Source organism: Macaca fascicularis, chromosome 8 (genome assembly GCF_037993035.2).
Source record: "Macaca fascicularis isolate 582-1 chromosome 8, T2T-MFA8v1.1".
NCBI classification, from domain to species: domain Eukaryota; kingdom Metazoa; phylum Chordata; class Mammalia; order Primates; family Cercopithecidae; genus Macaca; species Macaca fascicularis.
Window position 1 is genome coordinate 143,142,832 of NC_088382.1, and position 19,033 is coordinate 143,161,864.

At 48.7% G+C, this 19,033-nt stretch overlaps 1 protein-coding gene across 11 annotated transcripts in view; it reads right to left on the reverse strand.

Annotated features, from left to right (window-relative positions):
* Positions 1-19,033, reverse strand: part of ST3GAL1 (ST3 beta-galactoside alpha-2,3-sialyltransferase 1) — a 116,100-nt gene that overhangs the window by 55,353 nt on the left and 41,714 nt on the right. For 5 of the 11 annotated variants that reach the window (XM_045398737.2, XM_073999500.1, XM_073999501.1 and 2 more), the window contains exon 3: positions 513-655. The exons of the other annotated variants lie outside the window; for them this stretch is intronic. The gene's annotated coding sequence lies outside the window, so the exon portion shown is untranslated. The remainder of the gene's footprint in view (positions 1-512; positions 656-19,033) is intronic. 11 annotated transcript variants of the gene reach the window in all.

The window sequence follows — 19,033 nt, forward strand, 5'->3', positions numbered from 1 at the left end:
AAACTCCATCTCTACTAAAAATAAACAAAATTAGCTGGGCCTGGTGGCACATGCCTATAATCCCAGCTACTCGGGTGGCTGAGGCAGGAGAATCACTTGAACCCAGAAGGCAGAGGTTGCAGTGAGCCAAGATCACGCCATTGCACTCCAGCCTGGGCAGTAAGAGTGAAACTCCATCTCAAAAAAAAAAAAAAAAGCAATGGAGAATGGCTCTTCACACTTCTCCTCTCTGGAAACTTCCCCTGGTTTCCTGCTGTCCCTGAGAAACTGCATCACACACCTGTATTCAGTGGACTTCCCAGGTTAGGTCTTTCAAAAAAGAGATTTCAACACCTGAAGATGAATCCTCGGGAATAAGCCAATTAGTGACCTTTTGAACACCAGCTCCACTTCCCAAAGTGCTTCTCTGGGCACAATGTGCGGGCAACTATCAGATACGAGGCCAATAAATACGCCATCGCCCCTTCACCTCACACCTGCGGAACACAGGCTACAGGAGGCTCAGAGAATACCTGCTGAACATCATTAGAGAGGAACTGCGGCAGAGAGAGCTTTCAGAGATCGTCTGCACGTATCTGAAGAGAGCAGGTCCACTACGTACACGCCGGGCAATTCTAAACCAGTGCTGAAGCATTTGGACCCTCAGACTTCTCCTCTGTAAAATGGGAATGCAAGTAAAAATGAGAGTGGATTGAAAATTTCAGTTTAAAATACAGTTCTTCAGTTGCACTAATTAACTAATTAGTGTCACTAATTAAATTAGCTAATTAATTTAAATAATTAGCTAATTAATTAAAATGGAATAAAATTTAAAGCACCATTCCTCAGTTGCAAGAGCCTAATTTCAAGTGGACTCACAAACTCCATGCACTCTGAGCAGTGTCTGGTCTTCTCATCATTACTGACGGTCTCACATGCCTGGACCCAGGGGTCCTCCTGTACCCCGTGGTGGCCACCACAAGCTGAGAACAGCAGAGACTCAGAGCAAACTCCATCATGGGGGAAGGACAGGGAATTAAGCAGGCGACTGCGACGGCCAATCTTTGGCTCTTTTTTCCTAAGTCCTCACACTGTATGATTCACGCAAATAACCAGTGACCTTTTCAAATAGGATTTAAATGATAAACAGAAGCGCTCATAGCCGTAGCAGATAGAAGGCAAGGAAATGAAAACGTCACCATTTTCCTTCTTTAAATCTCCAGCATTATTATCTAGCGCCTGAATTAAATCCTTGCGATACACTTGCACATTTTGGCAGTAAATATTCATCTCAGGGGTTTTAAAAGATCAACAAACACATTTTGAAAATTCTTATCAAGCCAAAGCTTGCTAAGGACAGAAAAGCAAGGTTATCTGGGCTTGGGGGCTTTAATTAACAGTGCTTATGGGGAGGTAGATAGGCATTAAATCTGCAGTTCTTACAAAAGTAGCAAAAGTTAGTGTAATGGAATTGTTCCAGCACATCTAATAACAGAAAGGTGGTTGTATTTATTGAACACCTACTATGTGACTGGCACTTGGCCTACAATAGCTAACATTTCCCAACTACGTAGATGTGCACTGTTTCAGACACCTGATGTGGATTAAGCCATTCGATCTTCCAAACAATCTATTATTAGGTGCCTTATCATCCCCCCATATTTACACAAGCACAAAGAAGTGAAGTCGCTTGTTCCAGGCTACACAGCTAGTAGGCAGCAAAGTCAGTCACCCAAACCTAGGTCACCAGGCTCTGGAGTGATGCCAACATGTCACGCCAATACATACTAGCTAAGTTGTCTCACTGCACCTTCACTAGAGACGCTTCCAGTCACATGTTTCCAGTCAGGTTTCTCTAGAGGGACAGGACTAATAGGATAGATGTATATATAAAGGGGAGTTTATTAAGGAGAAGGCCAGGCACGGTGGCTCACACCTGTAATCCCAGCACTTTGGGAGGCCGAGGTGGGTGGATCATGAGGCCAAGAGATTGAGACCATTCTGGCCAACATGGTGAAACCCCATCTCTACTAAAAATACAAAACATTAGCCGAGTGTGGTGGCAGGTGCCTGTAATCCCAGCTACTTGGGAGGTTGAGGCAGGAGGATCGCTTGAACCTGGGAGGCAGAGGTTGCAGTGAGCTGAGAATGCACCACTGCACTCCAGCCTGGCGACAGAGTGGGACGCTGTCTCAAAACAAAAACAAAAACAAACATTAAGAATTGACTCACAGCATCACAAGGTAAAGTCCCACGATAGGCCGTCTGCAAGTTGAAAAGCAAGGAAACTAGTGGCGGATCAGTAGGAGTCCCAAAACCTCAAAAGGACGGAAGCCGACAGCACAGCCTTCAGTCTGTGGCCAAAGGCCCAAGAGTCCCTGGCAAACCACTGGTGTAAATCCAACAGTCCAAAAGCTGAAGAACTTGGAGTCTGATGTTCGAGGACAGGAAGCATCCAGCACAGGAGAAAGATGGGGGCTGGAAGACTCAGCCAATCTACCAGTCTAGTCCTTCCATGTTCATCTGCCTGTTTTTATCCTGGCCACGCTGGCAGCTGATTAGAGGGTGCCCATTCAGATGGAGGGTGTGTCTGCCTCTCCCAGTCCACTGACTCAAAGGTTAATCTCCTTTGGGAACACTCTCAAAGACACATCCAGGAACAATACTTTTTATCATTCAATCAAATGAGCTGACATTCAATATTAAGTTAAGCATCACATATACCATCATCTCGGAGGCCACTGAAAGGTGAAGGGCCTGTCCCAGGTCCCATGGCCAGCTGTGAGTCTGTGAGTCTGCACAGGGTTGGTCCAGGCCCAAGCCTGTTTCTCCAGTATGTCATGAGAGCAACCAAGCTGAGGGTTGGGAGGAGAAGGGGAGAACACCCATCCGACCCTCTCACACTCAGAAAACCCTTTGCAAAACCAGCTGGATGTTTTAGTTTATATTCAAAGTTATAGGATAGGAAAGTTATATCTTAAATACAGCACTGGGTTTCAGAACATCTGTGAAACAGCATTAAAAGAAAAGGGTAGAGGAGCTAAGTGTAAAATTCACATGTGATTCCTTAAGATCAGACCTGACAATCCAGTCCCTGGGAGGGCCCAGATTAGAGGGAAGGAAGAGGCCTGCTGTTTCCATAGAAGGAAGCTAAGGGGTTTCACTGGGACTGACAAAGACCAGGTGGTTGGCTGAACACATCTCTCAAGACACAATTGGGCCTAGTGTCCTCTGAGAACACAGTCATCAAGGTCAGCAGAGAGAACAAGGATCAGAGGAGAGGCACAGGATGAGGGGATGCCCCTCTGGAGTGCCACCCCAACCCCAGCCCTGCTGAAGAGCTCCCCCAGGCCCGGATGCCTCGGCTTTCCCTTGTGACTTTGCCCCTGCCTGCAGCAGTGCTCACTCTCGCCTCTTCTCCTGGGGACTAAAGACCTACGGAGATCCAAGGCGATGTTAGTACATCTTCTGTCAGCACTCTTCACTGCTTATTACACTTATACCACTTTTGAGGACCTTTCCTCTTCTCTAGTTTTTTGTTTTTCTTTCATTTAATTTTGGAGTAGGGAAGTCCTCCCATATTTACATAGAAGAAAAGACTGAATACATAAGAAATGTGAACGTCTGTGTAAACAGTGTCCACGGCTGCTTTCATGCTCCAATGGCACAGTCAAACAGATGGAAGTGTGATGGCATGGCTCTCAAAGCCTAAAATATTTATTATCTGATTCTTTCTAGAAAAAGGTTTTGGCCGGGCGTGATGGCTCACACCTGTAATCCCAGTACTTTGGGAGGCTGAGGCGGGTGGATCACGATGTCAGGAGTTTAAGACCTGCCTGGCTAACATGGTGAAACCTCGTCTCTACTAAAAATACAAAAATAAAAATAGCCAGGCATGGTGGCTCGCACCTATAATCCCAGCTACTCGGGGCGCTGAGGCAGAAGAATTGCTTGAACCCAGGAGGTGGAGGTTGTAGTGAGCTGAGATCACACCACTGCACTCTAGCCTGGGTAACAGAGCAAGACTCCATCTCAGAAAAAAAAAGAAAAAAGAAAAAAGAAAAAAAAATTGATTCCTGTGCTAACAGACTAAATGCCCTGAATGACAGTGCAAAATAAATGGCAAACCAAGCGTCTTTTCAGCCCAAGCCAGACGCCTGGCTAATATCCATAATAAATGCAAAGAGCTCTTGCAAAATGATTGTCACAAATGCACACAACACAAATTTTTAAAAATAGTAGATAAAAGGCAAATCAATATTGAAGAAATGCACATGACCAATAGACTACAAAGAGTATTTCTACTTCACTAATCATCAAAGTGACACAGGCAACAAAGATGTATCCTTTCTTACTCATGGGGATCTAAGATTAACACCAACGACCCACCCCTAGTTCATTCTTCATAGGACCATTTCCCACCCAGCGCAGCGAGCTCCCTGGCCACAGGCAGTGGGCACTATTCATTTTGGCTTTAGGATCACTGTAGGAGCTCAGAGTGGACCAGTGTCACAGCTATTTGCTCCCGTCATATCTCCAGCAAGGAGCCTGGGGTGGGAACTCCTTCCATGCCATGGAAGAGAATGGAACAGGCAGGAATCAAGAGGGTGAGGGTGGGCTGGGGTTGCCCTGCTCCCAAAGGATCCTGTGCTCCCATCTCACTGCCACCAGTCCTTTCCTGAGGAGCACCTCTCCTCCACCGCATGCTCTCCTTGTGGGATGGTAAACACACAGGCCTCCCTCCCACAACAGAAGCAAGGGCTCCTTAGAAACTCCTCATGCTCCTGCGTTCTCAGGCAATGAGATTCCATCCTGGGCCTTGACTTCTGAGCAAATGAGCAAGGCTACAAGGAAGGGGGTGTTCTGCAATCCTGGGGCACTAGGTGGGGAGGGTCAGGGTCCAGACATTATATGGGTCTGCCTGCTAAGACCCTTGAGATCTCCTGGGTTCCTGTTTTTTCCCATCCAGGGTTCTAGGCCTTCAATTCAATCCTGTGGGGCACTCACAGCTTCCAAAGCAGGAGGGAAGCAACACCACACAATTCCATGTGCCGTCCCCCCGCCCCCACTCCCCTGGCAGAGGCCAAGCCCTCTGGAAAGTCCATCTCCCTCTCGCTGCCCAGACAAACCCTACTCATATTTCACAGCCCAGATGACCTGCCCCTCTCTTCTGGATGATGTCTTTGGGGTGATCCAACTCCCCCACCCTCTGCCAGCTTCTTCATTTTCTGGACCTCTCTGCTATCCCATCATGGTCCTGGCCTTAGTGGAAAGGCCTGCCTCTGAGGACGAGGTCCCCATTGCCATCTTGCAGGAGAGCTCACTCCAATGCCATGCCAGGCCGTCAGGCCTCCTGGGTCCACACCCTGCTCCTGGCAGGACTTCGACCTCCTGTCTGCTTTGTCCTCCTGCTGTCTCCCTTACACTGTTTCAGTCGTGTCAGCTCCTGATATAGTCTGGATATTTGTCCCCTCCAAATCTCACCTTAAAATGTGATCCCCAGTGTTGGAGGTGGGGCCCTGTGGGAGGCATCTGGGTCATGGGGAGCAAATCCTCATGAATGGCTTGGCGCTGTCCTCAGGGTAATGAGTGAGTTCTCACTCTGCTAGATCTCAAGGGTTATCATTGTTAAAAAGAGCCCCTACGAATGTAGTTTTGACCCAATAGGCCCTGGCCACGTCACCTTTTTCATAAAGTTTTCTCTAGTAGCCATGACATTTCTCCTCTTTGAAATCTTCCTACTATTACCCTTACCATGAGTTTTTCAGACAAGCAACCTAAAATTAATAATTAGCACAGCTCTTATACTAATTATTATTTTAATCCTAGGCCTAGCCTATGAGTGAGTCCAAAAGAGGTTAGAACGAATTGAATTGGTAATTAGTTAAACCAAAACAAATGATTTCAACCCATTAGATTATGATAAATCATAATTACCAAATGCCCTCTATTTATATAAATATTATGTTAGCTTTTATTATGTCTTTTTTTGGGGGTGGGGGTGGGGGATGGTGTCTTGCTCTGTCACCCAGGCTGGAATGCAGTGCAGTGGTGCGATCTCGGCTCACTTCAACCTCCGCCTCCAGCCTCCCAGGTTTAAGTGATGCTCCTGCCTCAGTCTCCCAAGTAGCTGGGACTACAGGTACCCATCACCATGCCCAGCTAATTTTTGTACTTTTACTACAGATGGAGTTTCTACTAAACCCACCAGGCTGGTCTTGAACTCCTGACCTCAGGTGATCCGTCCACCTCAGCCTTCCAAAGTGCTGGGATTATAGGCACGAGCCATTGCGTTGGGCCTTATTATGTCTTTAATGCGGGTAGGTCTACTGATCCTCCCTGCTATGCCTAGAAGGTATAATTTTATCAATATTTGTTATGAGCACTCTTCCCTCTCTCTTGCTCCCTCTCCCTCCATGGGGCATGCCAGCTCCCCTTCTTCTTCTGCCACAACTTGAAGCTTCCTGAGGTCCTCACAAAAAGCAGATGCCAGTGCCATGCTTTTTGTACAGCCTGCAGAACTGTGAGCCAAATAAACCTCATTTATTTATAAATTACTCACCCTCATGCATTCCTCTATAGCAACGCAAGAACGGACTAATACAATCCCCATCCGTTCTTGACTCTCCAAGCTCATTCCTGCCCCAGGGCCTTTGCACCTGCTGAATTTTCTGGCTCCCTCCTATCATTCCTGTTCCAGTGCAAATGTCATCCTTCAAGGAGGAGGAATATAAGGCCAAAACCAGTTTACATTTCTCTAGCTGTTTTTTTGGCAATTGAGATCCATCCATTCAACCAGAGTCTCACAATAGCTCTGTAAGGCTGGCAGGGCAGCAATGATAAAAGTGGCCAGCCCAATGTCACAGATAAGATACTGCAAGCTGGGAGTGTTTACGACCCTCATAACTCTAAGCCCAGGTTCGTTTCCTAAGTCATGTGCCCGATCACAAAGAAGAATCAACATCCCTCACTGATTATGAGATTTTATAGGCAGGCTCTCTAAGAACACCAAGTCAAGGGTAAGAGGAATGTCCTTAAATCAGACTCCAGGCATCCAGCTGGAAGGACCCTTCAGGAAGAGATAGAGTTGATCTCTGCTCACCGCAGCCTTTGCCTCCAGCCTCATGTTAGTTCAGCAAACACACAAACCACTTTCCCTGGGCAGAGGTAACACCTTGGCAGCTTCCTGCCTACTGGCATGACAGCTGTTTTCCTGCTGGTTGGCAGCAGGCTAGAATTTGCCCTGTGCCAAGTTCCTGGTTAGGACTTTACTGAAACCATTACGGGGACGTTTTCAGTAACACGGTGGCTGGACAGTCCCATGGATAAGGGCCAGCAAGCCCCAGTCCGTCTCTGGATTCTGCTGTTCCAAGCTATGTGACCTTGAGCAAGTCCCTTTACTCCTCTAAGCTTTAGTCCCTGCCTTGAATAAAGGTGCTGGGGAAGAGCCCACCAAGCTGGTGGATAACTCACCCAGACTTGTGCACTTTTTTATTTTTATTTTTATTTTGAGACAGAGTCTCACTCTGTTGCCCAGGCTGGAGTGCAGTGGTGCAATCTCGGTTCACTGCAACCTCTGCCTCCCGGGTTCAAGCGATTCTCCTGCCTCGGCCTCTCAAGTAGCTGGGACTACAGGTGCATGCCAACCCGCTGGGCTAATTTTGTATTTTTAGTAAAGACAGGGTTTCACCATGTTGGTCAGGCTGGTCTTGAACGCCTGACCTCAAGTGATCTGCCTGCTTTGGCCTCCCCAAGTGCTGGGATTACAGGTGTGAGCCACCGCACCTGGCCCAGACTTGTGTACTTTGTGTCCATCATGGTCACTAACTCCCTAGGGACTTCTGAAAAGTCCTTAACTGCTGAGCCTCAGTTTTCCAGCCTGTCAAGTATTGGGCTAAATCAGGTATGAAAACAGTTGCCCCACAGGCACGTTCTGTCTGCACCTTAGAGCACAACGAAACTTTGAATTAGGTGCAACAATAATCAGAAAGTTTTACATAAAAATCTAGAGTTCTGGCTACCTTTGAAAAAGGAGGGGAAGATCCAGGAACCCTGGGCTCACATTACCCATAGAACGATCTCGCAGAGCTGAGCAGCAGCCATCTCCTTTGGCTGGCACCTAGTCAGTTTTACAATTCGCTGCAGACCCCACTGCTCTCTACTGTCTTGCCCAGATGTTTCAACCCATTTGTGTTACCCACGTGGCCCCTGGGGATATATGAAACTGACTCCTGGGCTGAGTGTTCCAACAGTCACCTCTGTTCCTACTGTGCACGACCTGTCTGATATTCACATACCACCAGATGCTGCCTGCCATCCCCTGGGGTAGTCAGTGGAGAGGTGACCAGCTTAAGGGTGGGTCCTGCAGGGCTGCCTTCCACTGCACTGCTAAGGGAGAGGCCCTGCCTCTGCCAGGATTCCAATCCCCCATTCAGAACAAAGATGGCAGCCTCCAAAATGCACCAATCAGCCACCAGCCGTGTGATGCTCTCTGCCGCAGCTGCAGCCTCCTGTAATTACCTGCCCCTTGTAATAATTAATTTCATTTAGAAATCTTAGAAAGGATCCTGCAAGGAGAATTTTTTCCTTGATAATTTCCTGATCAGAGAATTTCAGGGTTGGAAAAGACTTTTAAAAGGGCATCTGGACCAACCCCTCATTTGATGCTTACATCTCCTCCAGCGAGACTGACATACCAATTGGCCAAGGACTTCAGGTTTGCTCAGCGCTGCTGGAAGCTGGGAATACAAAAATGCAGCAAACACAGCCCCATCCAGGAGGCCTCCCTAGGCTTGGAGGCTGGTCAGGTAAACATAGTCACAAGGAAGGACTGCAAGGACTCTAAAACCGAAAAGCTACCATTTGCTCAGCCATACTATGCGCTAAACACTTTGAATAAATTATCCCACCTCATTCTCAAGAAAAGTCTTCCAGGAGGTGCTATTTTTAATCCCCAGCTTGCAAGTAAGGATCTGAGGCTCAGAGAGATTAAGGCCCTTGGTTAAGGCCACAGAGCCTGTAGGTGCTGGAGCAGACTCTGATCCCAGCAGTGCAAGGCTCTGGAGGAGAATTTGTAAACATGACCTCAGCCTGCTATTGACAAGGGCAGCCCGTGGAGGGAAGAGAGGAGGCCTGAGATTACAGCGTCTTGGAGGTGCAAATGTCTGTGTTAAATTCTGAAGGGTAAGCAGAAGAGACATGGAGGTCAGGGTGGGGTAGGGAAAGGGAGGACAGAGGGGCCTGGTGAGGGCAGGCAGGGCAGGCATGAAGGTCTAGGGCCTCAATAGCAATCACAAATGCAAACGAAAATAGAATGAGACATCCTTGACACCTACTAGCCTGGCAAAAATTAGAAGGCACTGTGATGCCAAATGTTGATAGGCCATGTGCAGACACGCCCTGCCAGTGAAGTGCGGACTCATTAGCCACACTAGGTACCCCTGGTAGTACAGGGGCAAGTTACACACAGGCACACCCTAGGCCCCAGCAATTCCATTCCTGGGTAAATACTAGAGCTGTGCAAACTATTGAGCAAATTCCAGAATGTTCTTATGTATGTTAAAGGAAGATAAATTATGGTTCAGAAAGAATTTAAAATAGCATGGGGGAAATGCTCTATTATAATGTCAAGCTGGCATGAGTGAGGAAATAAATGGGACAACAGCAGTCACCTTATCCATAACAGAATTACCTGGGAGGTGTCCGAGAGATACATGCCTGGCACACATTAAGAACTCAGTAAAGGAGGCCGGGCTCGGGAGCTCACGCCTGTAATCCCAGCACTTTGGGAGGCCGAGATGGGTAGATCACTTGAGGTCAGGAGTTTGAGACCAACCTGACCAACATAGTGAAACCCCATGTCTACTAAAAAAAAAAAAAAATACAAACATTAGTGGGGCATGATGGCACTTGCCTGTAATCTTAGCTACTAGGGAGGCTGAGGCATGAGAATCGCTTGAACCTGGGAGGCAGAAGCTGCAATGAGCTGAGATTGCACCACTGCACTCCAGCCTGAGTGAAAGAGTGAGACTCTGTCTCAAAAACAAAACAAAATAAACAAAAAGAACCCAGTAAAGGAATGCGGGCAAGTATTGTTACTTCCAAGCATCATATTTTGGCACTTCTGAGCAGGTCTTTACAATCTTCCCCACTCATCATTCTTTCAGCCCATGCATATTTATTGAGCAGCTATAATGGGCCAGGTAATGTTTTGGGGGGCTAAGGCTACAGCAGAGAACAAAACAGACGAAGAGAGCTGAAATTCTAGGGGAGGCAGAGACTATGCAAAGAAATGACTGTGTAGAGCTCAGCTGATAGGGAGGAATGCAGAGGAGGGGCTGGAGCCGGGGACAGCTCGCAGCGGGGTGTGGTATGCACAGCCCCTGCCCACATGCTGCTTGGTATATATTCCATGGTGAATTCCATCTTGCTGGAGGCAGCCCCCTCTTCTGGCACCACAGAAGTTTCTGCGTCTTGACACTTCTGCCTTCAAAAGGCTCCTAGTTCCGCTTTCAAGTGAAACAGTTTAGATCATCGAGACTCCTAGAGCTTCTCACAAGTCACCATGAAAAGATGTTGGGTATGGGCCAACCTAGGACCTTTCCTGAGTCAGGAGCTCATGGGTTTGGACCCCTGTTCAGCAGAAACATGAGCCCCGGCAGGGAAGCGGGTCTCTGGCAGCCCACCCCACTACAGCCTCCAAGTCTAAAACAAAAGGACATTTGCTTGAGGCATCAAAAGCCTCAAAAAGTGCTCTCTGCTTCCACCGCATACATAATTCCCCTTTTAGGAATCTATTCCAGGAAATAGCTCAATGTGCAGTTTTGTGCCCAAAGATGTTTATCATGTTTTTTGTGGGTTTTTTAATTTTAATTTTAATTTTTTAGACAGATTCTTGCTTTGTCATCAAGGCTGAAGTGCTATGGTGTGATCCCAGCTCACTGCAACCTCCGCCTCCCAGGTTCAGGCAGTTCTCTTGCCTCAGCCTCCTGAGTAGCTGGGATTACAGGTGTGTACCACCACACCCAGCTAATTTTTGTTTTTATGTTTTTTTTTTTTGTTTTGAGACAAAGTCTTGCTCTGTCACCCACGCTAGAGTGCAGTGGTGTGATCTCGGCTCACTGCAACCTCCGCCTCTTGGGTTCAAGCGATTCTCTGCCTCAGCCTCCCGAATAGCTGGGATTACAGGCACCTGCCACCATGCCCAGCTAATTTTTGTATTTTTATTAGAGAAGGGGTTTCACCATGTTGGCCAGGCTTGTCTCGAACTCCTGACCTTGTGATCCACCCACCTCGGCCTCCCAAAGTGCTGGAATTACAGGTCTGAACTACTGCCCCGGCCTATCACGTTATTTTTAATAGCAAAATGTTAGAGAGCTCCTCCTGCATGCTCTACATTAAGGAAATTATTAGATAAATCATGATATGTTAAAATATCTGTTACAGGACAGAAACTTTCAATCATTAATAATGATCATGAAGAATTTTAAATAACATGCAGGAATATCTACTACACTGTTAAATTGGAAACGAAAACAGAAGAGAATTTCAGAATCATAATTCCGATTTTAGTATACGTAAACCTAGAGGAACCAAAATCTCGTGAAAGAAAACAGGATGAACTAGTGAGATAGGCGCTTTCTGGGAGAGACGGTTTCGGTAGGTGTTTCTGTTTTTGTTTTGGGCCTTTATACTTTTCTCTGTTTTCAGGATTTGTTTCAATGGTCATGGGCTACTTTTCTGATTCTAAAATGAAACTTCCAAACTTCCAAACAAAACAAAACAAAACAAAAAACCTTAAAAATGGTGGTGCCTTTACAGTCTTCTCCAGGACCCCAACTCTGGGCGGAAAGCCTCCCAGAAGTGTGATGTGATCACTCCCCAGCGCTATACAGAATGGGGAAGCCATCTAAGATTTAAAATTCTATTTCTAAAGCCTATGCCCAAAGCAGAGAAAAAATAGGAAGCAATATAGAAAACTAGCAAGAAGGAAAGTTCAGAGGAGATAGAAAAACACAGACCCAGCAACATTTTTAAAAAATCTTCAAAAAAAAAATTGCAAATGGCTTCCCTGGAATGGGGGCTCAGGACACTGCCCCTAGACACTGAGGCTCCCCAGGCACAGAAGGTTCCCTGCCTTACTTCAGAGCCCCATCACAGGCACAGTGTGGTTTGACCTCTACCTCTCTGGAAATGTTTTCCAATTCTAAGTCATAGCTGAGGGTCTGAGGCTCAGAGAGGTCAACTGACTTGCCTGAGGCCACACAGCCTGTGTGGGACAGAACAGTAAGTGGGACCTTAAGCCTTCTGATCTGACTCTCAGAGTACTTTACCCTGTACCCCAGCTGGTCCAGGGTGCTGAGGTGCTGGCACAGAAAAGCCTACGTTCATATCCAGCAGAGTCACCTGGTGGCCACAGGGTCTTGCTAGTTAACCCTGAGAGCCTGGGTTTCATCCAAAAACTGAAGGCAAACATAACGCTGGCCTAAGGGGCAAAGTGTTAAGCACGTGGCACTCCACAAGCACACACTAATTACTGTCGTTATTTTGCTACCGCTATCCTCCCTGGAGTACAATCCTTCTCTGGACTCCTGGTGTGCCCCCAACACCCTCACCAGGCAAGGGAAGGGGCTCATCTCACTGTCTCTGTCCCCAGAGCCTAGGACAGAGAATGTGCTGAGAAAATGAGCACTGGGGGAAGAGACAGGATGAAATCCCTCAAGGAGAGACAGCCTTGCAGAGGGGGAGACATTCAGCACCGTGTTTCTAAACTCCACGGAGTTTCTGGACAACTGTGCTCAATCACTTCTAACTTCAAACAGATGGGGCTGCGCTCTGTCACTCCCACCTGCCCCAGGGTGCTGGCGAGCAGCAAGGGCTCTCCCTTCTACCCTGCTGAGAGGGGAGCTGCATGGCTTCTGGGAGCAGGGGAAGTGGCTCCTCACTCTTTTGTGAGGGGTTGCTAAGTCTCCCAAACACCACGGAGCACATGGGAGACTGGAGGGTCCAGGTCTTGATTCACAGACACTGCCACACCCCCATGCATGCCTCTGTCCTAGCGTAAGTCACAGAGATGTGGAGCTGTTGCTTTCTCCACCCCCAGAAGCAGTACAGAGACTCCACAGCCAAACCACCTGAGCCTCAATCTGGCTCTGCCCACTCTTTGCTGGACACCCTCAGGCAAGTAACTCAACCTCTCTGAGCCTTCATTTCTTCCTCTGTAAAGTGAAGATGGTGATGCTTAAACTGGCAGCTACTTCAAAGGGCACTGCAAAGATGCATCAGGAGTTCCTGCAGATCATTTAGAAGGGTCTTATTACAGATGGAACGGCCACTTGTCCTGCTGTGTGACAAAGCAAAGTCAACTCTCATGGGACTCTCAGGACCTCCCTGGAGGCCTGCAAGAGGTCAGCACCATCCCTAGGTAGCAGATTTATGACCAATTGAGAAATGTCTGTTGAGCTTCTTGCTGGCGAACAAGTGCAAACGGGCTGGCAGAAGGCTGGGTATGGGAGCCACAGGAGATGAGGCTAGGGGTCTCTATCCCAGGTCCTCGTCTCTTGAAGTGGGAGTGTATTTTTTCACGCTCTGGATGTTGTGACATGCTTTAGCCAATAGAATGTGGGAAGAAGTGCCAAGATGCCAGTGCAGAACCATAATCATAAGAGCTTTGTGTACCTGTCCTTTGGGGAGCTTCTGACCTCCATCATGAGAAAAACATGCTTCAGGCAGCCTGTGACCCTCCAGTCAGGGCCAACTCAACTCACAGACTAAGCCAGAACCACCACATATGACCCACAGACCCATGAAATCTAAATGAATGCTCTTATGCCATTTCATGGTTTCGTTACACAGCAAAAACTGACTGACACACTCTCACTGCTCAATTGCTCCTATACCTTGACTCTGGCTGGCCCTCTCAGCTCAAGCAAAGCCTGGAACACTAATTTAAAAACCTGCCTCTTAAGTTTTTAATGAAGACTGAATGAGCTATTATTACCCCAATTTTTCAGATGAAAATGTGAAACACAAAAGAGTTAAGAACTTGTCCAAGGTCTCCCAGCTAGAAAGTGGCAGAGCCAGGACACAAACCCAGGCATTGTCCCCTAGAGACAGAGCTCTCAGCAACCAGGCAACACTACAGCCCCAGGTGAGACCAGCATTTTGCAGGTGAGCAGATCCTGATGTCACAGGATCCTTGGGTGTCACTTTGCCAGCCAGAAACCTCTGTGGCCAGCAGCGCCTTCTACCTGAGTATTGCTCATGCCTGCTGGGCTCATTTCACCCACTCGGCCCAGTAGGTTGTGCTTAGCTTATGTTACCAGCCTAGATCACACACTTGGTAAGGGCAAGCCAGGCATGGAGCAGCAAGGGGTGTTTGGGTGAGCTAGCAGAGGGTCCAGCCACTGTGCACAGCCAGGCATGCTGGTTGCTGCAACAGGCAGTTCTGGGTACTGGCACAGGTGCCAGCTCCGTGTGAGGCTGCGGCTGGACCAGATGTACCACACACGGCTTCTGCTGCAGGCACCCATTTCTGGACCTGTATCTGGATAAAGAAGCAAGAAAGCTGCCACATTCCTAAGTAACACATCTAGAAACGTTCCAGGGGAACATGGTGGCACCCAGAAGCTTGGAGACACCAGGAACTGTGGAGCCCCAAAGAGGTTGTCACAGCCCTGGCTTGGGGAGCCCCTAGATCTGGACTCCCCAAAGGGCCACAGCTCTTCTCTCCTTCTTGTCACCTGCAATGTGGTGAATTGGGGGAGGAGGGTGTGTTTCAGCCCTGTTTGTGTTACAGCACTTACAGTCCCACCATTTGGCGGATCCTGAGTTCTTGTCCCATGTCCAGGAAGAATGAGGCACGCAGACAACTGGAGGGTGAGCAAGGCAGAGAGGAGCCTCATTGAGTGACAGAACAGCTTTCAGGAGACCTGCAGTGGGTAGCTCCTTTCCACAGGCAGGTTGTCCCAATGAATGTCTAGCTCTTGGCAGAGGAGACACATAGTGGGTAGTTCCTTTCTGCAGTTAGGTCATCCCAAAGAGTCAAGGAGACCGAGAGTGGGTAGCTCCTTCCTGCAGCTGGTATTCCTGACACCTGCATGTCTGGATGAGTCCAGGGTTTTTATGGGCTCAGATGGGCGGAAGTGCATGCTGACTGGTCCATGGGCGGCCATGGGTGGGCTTGGATAAAGCACCATAAGTTCTTACTCTAGGCCATGGACTCCCCCCAGAACTGGCAGCCTGGCCTCCAGGCTTCAGGCTGTCTCTGGGTTGAAGGTGGTGTTTCACCTGGGACCCGCCCCTTTCCACCCAGGAGCCTGTCTGCCTCCTGCCACCATCAACATGGCATCCAGAGCACCCAGGCTGTGTGTGCTGAGGGATGTCTGCCCTCAGTCTCCTCTTGGCTTCCCTCCTGTGCCTGTTGGTGACCAAAGTCTGGAGGGGGCCAAGGTGGCAGGGGTCTGGCATGTCAGCACCACCCAGAGTACACGCACACCCAGCTGGGTTGTGACAGCACTCAGACTCAGCTTCAACTTTGTTCTAAAAATCAGAGTGGGCACTGGGAGTGGTGAGATGCCAGGGAGCAGGAGAAGGCAATTACAAGCCTTCACGACAGTGGGGCTTTCTGGGCCCCTGAGAGCAGCAGGATCCCTCGGTCCAGACCTGTGGCTAGGTAGCTGCAGCTGTGCCTGGGAGCTCAGGGCTCCTGCCCTGCCAACTTGGTAGAAGGCGGGGTTCCCACCTGTTCCTGGCCCCTGCCAGCTCTGTGGAGCACGCAGCCCCAGCTACACCTCCCCTGCTGCAGCAGGCATCCCCACAGCAGCTGCTCCAGACAGGCCACCGCTGCCATCACTGACAATTCTTTCAGCTCACAAAGAGAGCCATGAATTAGAAAAGTTGGGTCAGGCTCCAGGCAGCCTGCATTCAGGCAAGCTTAAGAGCTGAGGATGCCCACCTTTGCAAACACGGCAACTCTACCCATCCCTGTGTCTCCTGGACACTAGAGCCCCCAACCTCTGCTATTATTCTACCACACTCATTCCCCAGCCAGAGTCTGGGGCCTGGGCTCCTGCAGATAATTCTATATCAAAAAGAGGGGAAGTAGAAAAGTTCATGAAGACTCCTAAGTCTCTCCAACCACCCAGGGCCACAAAATCCATGTAGAGGCCTCATGAAGGGTTTTGTCTATTCGAATAGTTTACTCCAACCAGCCAGCATCTTTCTTTTGATCTAGATGTCTGTCTCCATAGAAAAGGGCATCCACTGAGGGTCAGGGACCTAATGGCTTGTGGGTTCCTGAGATACAATTATGTGTAAGAGAGAAACAAAGAAAATGTTGAGACTTTTAGGCAACAGAGAAACCACTGTAAAACCCTGTAATTACAGGCAAGAAGAAAAAAGAGTGCTGCCACAGTGCCTGGGGTAGAAATAGCCCAATGTTGCTTCCTGGATGGACCTAGAATGTTGCACCAGGTGACGTCAGAGTGGTTGCTTAGAAGAGAGGTCATTGGATGCAGTTTTCCAGCTGAGTACAGTGGGTGGGGTACACTGTTGTTCCTGGGGCAGAGTGGGCGAGAGAGCTGTGGGGAGAAATGAGGAAGCAGGACAGGAAACCACATTTGCTGAAGGCCAAGGGCTGTGACAGGCAGGCACTGAGACACATCACTGCACTCAGCTCTTGGAACAACTCAGCCAAGTCAGGCCTTGTACCCCTAGTCACCAGACGAGAAAACAGAGGGTCAGAGAGGTGAGGAGACCTGCCCAAGCTCACCTGATTCCTGATCTGACTGATTCCAGGCCCAGGGCACCCATCCATGCTAATGAAGGTGCAAGTTTGTACTGTCACTTCTCTGTGAAGGGGCTGGTCTTTCACAAAGGATAAGATGAGAGGTTGTTCTGCTCTGTGGGGAGGGGAGGCAGAGAGAAAGAGAGGAGAGACTTGCCTCTGTTTGCCTACGGGTGCCAAGCCAAAAGAGGGGCTTGGGCTTGTGGAGAAAGCATTGAGTTGGAAATCGACTCACGTAGCTTCAACTCTTTCCTCTACTAATGCCATGTGATCTTGGGCCAATTACTTTAGTTCTCTGTGCAACAGTGTCGGCATCGGGAGTAAAGGGGTTGAGGTGGTGGGGTGAGAAGTGTCCACTTTTGGTCCCTGCAGGTCTGAATCCTTTACACCGCATGTCAGTTTGAATAATGATGGTTATGAGCAAGGACCCTGGAATCAGATTGCTGGGTTCAAATCCCAACTTTGCCCTAAGCTACAGTGTGACCTCAGGCAAGTTGCATATTGTAACTCAGTTTACCCTGTGTAAAATGAGGATAATGATACTATTCACCACCCAGGTTGCCATGACAATTAAATGAGATCATGTGTGTGCAACCGTCAGAATAGCACTTGGCTCATCCTAGGCACGGGAGAAACGTATGCCAGGACTCAGCCCATGGCCCACGCAGGGCCAGAAAAGATCCGCGGGAAGCAAGGAATAGCTCGCTTGCTGGTGGGTCCCATGCTGCAAAGTCTCCACCTGCCCAAGCTCACATCATAGCTCGTTGAAGTCAATCCAGATGGGCTCTGGCCACCCCAGGGGACTGAGCCCACCCCCATCAAGAGCTCATTAAAATCACCAGAAATGGGCTGGGCGTGGTGGCTCATGCCTATAGGCCAAGGTGGGCAGATTGAGGTCAAGAGATTAAGAACATCTTGGCCAACATGGTGAAAACCCAACTCTACTTAAAAAACAACTACAACAACAAAAAGCAACAATTAGCTGGGTGTGGTGGCCCACACCTGTAGCACCAGCTACTCAGGAGGTTGAGGCAGGAGAATTGCTTGAACCTGGGAGGCAGAGGTTGAAGTGAGCCAAGATCGCGCCACTGCACTTCAGCCTGGTGACACAGCGAGACCCTGTCTCAAAAAAAAAAAAAAAAAAAAAAAAAAAAAAATTACCCAGAAATGGTGCACTTGGAGAAGCCTATTTAGTTTCACTTCCAGGGCCCCCAGAGACCACACCAAGCCCTTTGCCAGCATTTTGTGCCTGCAGGGAAGGAGCAGGGCCTAGCCTAGATTGCTAAGCTCAGTACCCATAGAATTTCCATTCACTTGCTCATTGATTTATTCACACATCCTGGGTGCCTACCCTGTGTCAGGCGCTGTGCTAGGCATTGAGGGCACAATGCTGACTGCGGGACAGTCTGTGCCCTGGAAGAGTCTCTGTCCAGTGATGGGAACACTAGTAATTAGCAATTAGTGAGTACATTGAGCTATACAAGCTGTTTCCCTCTATGGCCTACACTGAGTCAAGATCAGGGTCACTGAATGACAGCTCACGGGCCAAATCTGGCCTTGCCACCTATTTTTGTAAATGAAGTTTTATGGAACACAAATACATTCATTCATTTATGTTTTGTCTATGGCTGCTTTGCGCTACAACAGCAAATGTGAATAGTCATGAGAGATATGATTTGGCCCACAAAACTTAAAATAGTTACTACCTGGCCCTTTACAGAAAACATTTGCTGAGCCTGGAGCTAGGGTATTAGGGCTCCATGGGCAGGACCACATCTCCCCTCTCCACCCCAGGGCCTAGCATTCGCAGTCCAATGTATCCAGATGAAAACGTGTCACAAGACAGGGCATCAGCTTCCTAATGGAGATGGTCCTTCCAATGAGTTAGCAAGGGCCAGTAAATGCACTTGCTGGATGAATAAATAGAAAAGTGGCATTTCTGGTAAAGGAATCAGCCTGTGCTAAGACACATGGGGCTCTGCAACTAACAAGCTAGTACAGGAACGCAGCACGGGTGGGACAAAGCGAACCAGCGGTTGACGGAGCAGAGCGTACACAGGAGATTCAGACAGCTAGGCAGGGCCAGGCATACAGGACTCGCTGGCAAACCCCTGTGGTGATGGGTCCTCCCACCGACGGGACAGGCTTTCTAGCCCTCTTGCCATAGTGCTCAAGGTGACGCAGATGGAGGCTGACTGGGTCCTCGCCCTGGGGAATTTGGCATCTAGTGGAGGAATGTGTCAGGCAAATGCCAGACAGAAAGTGGGC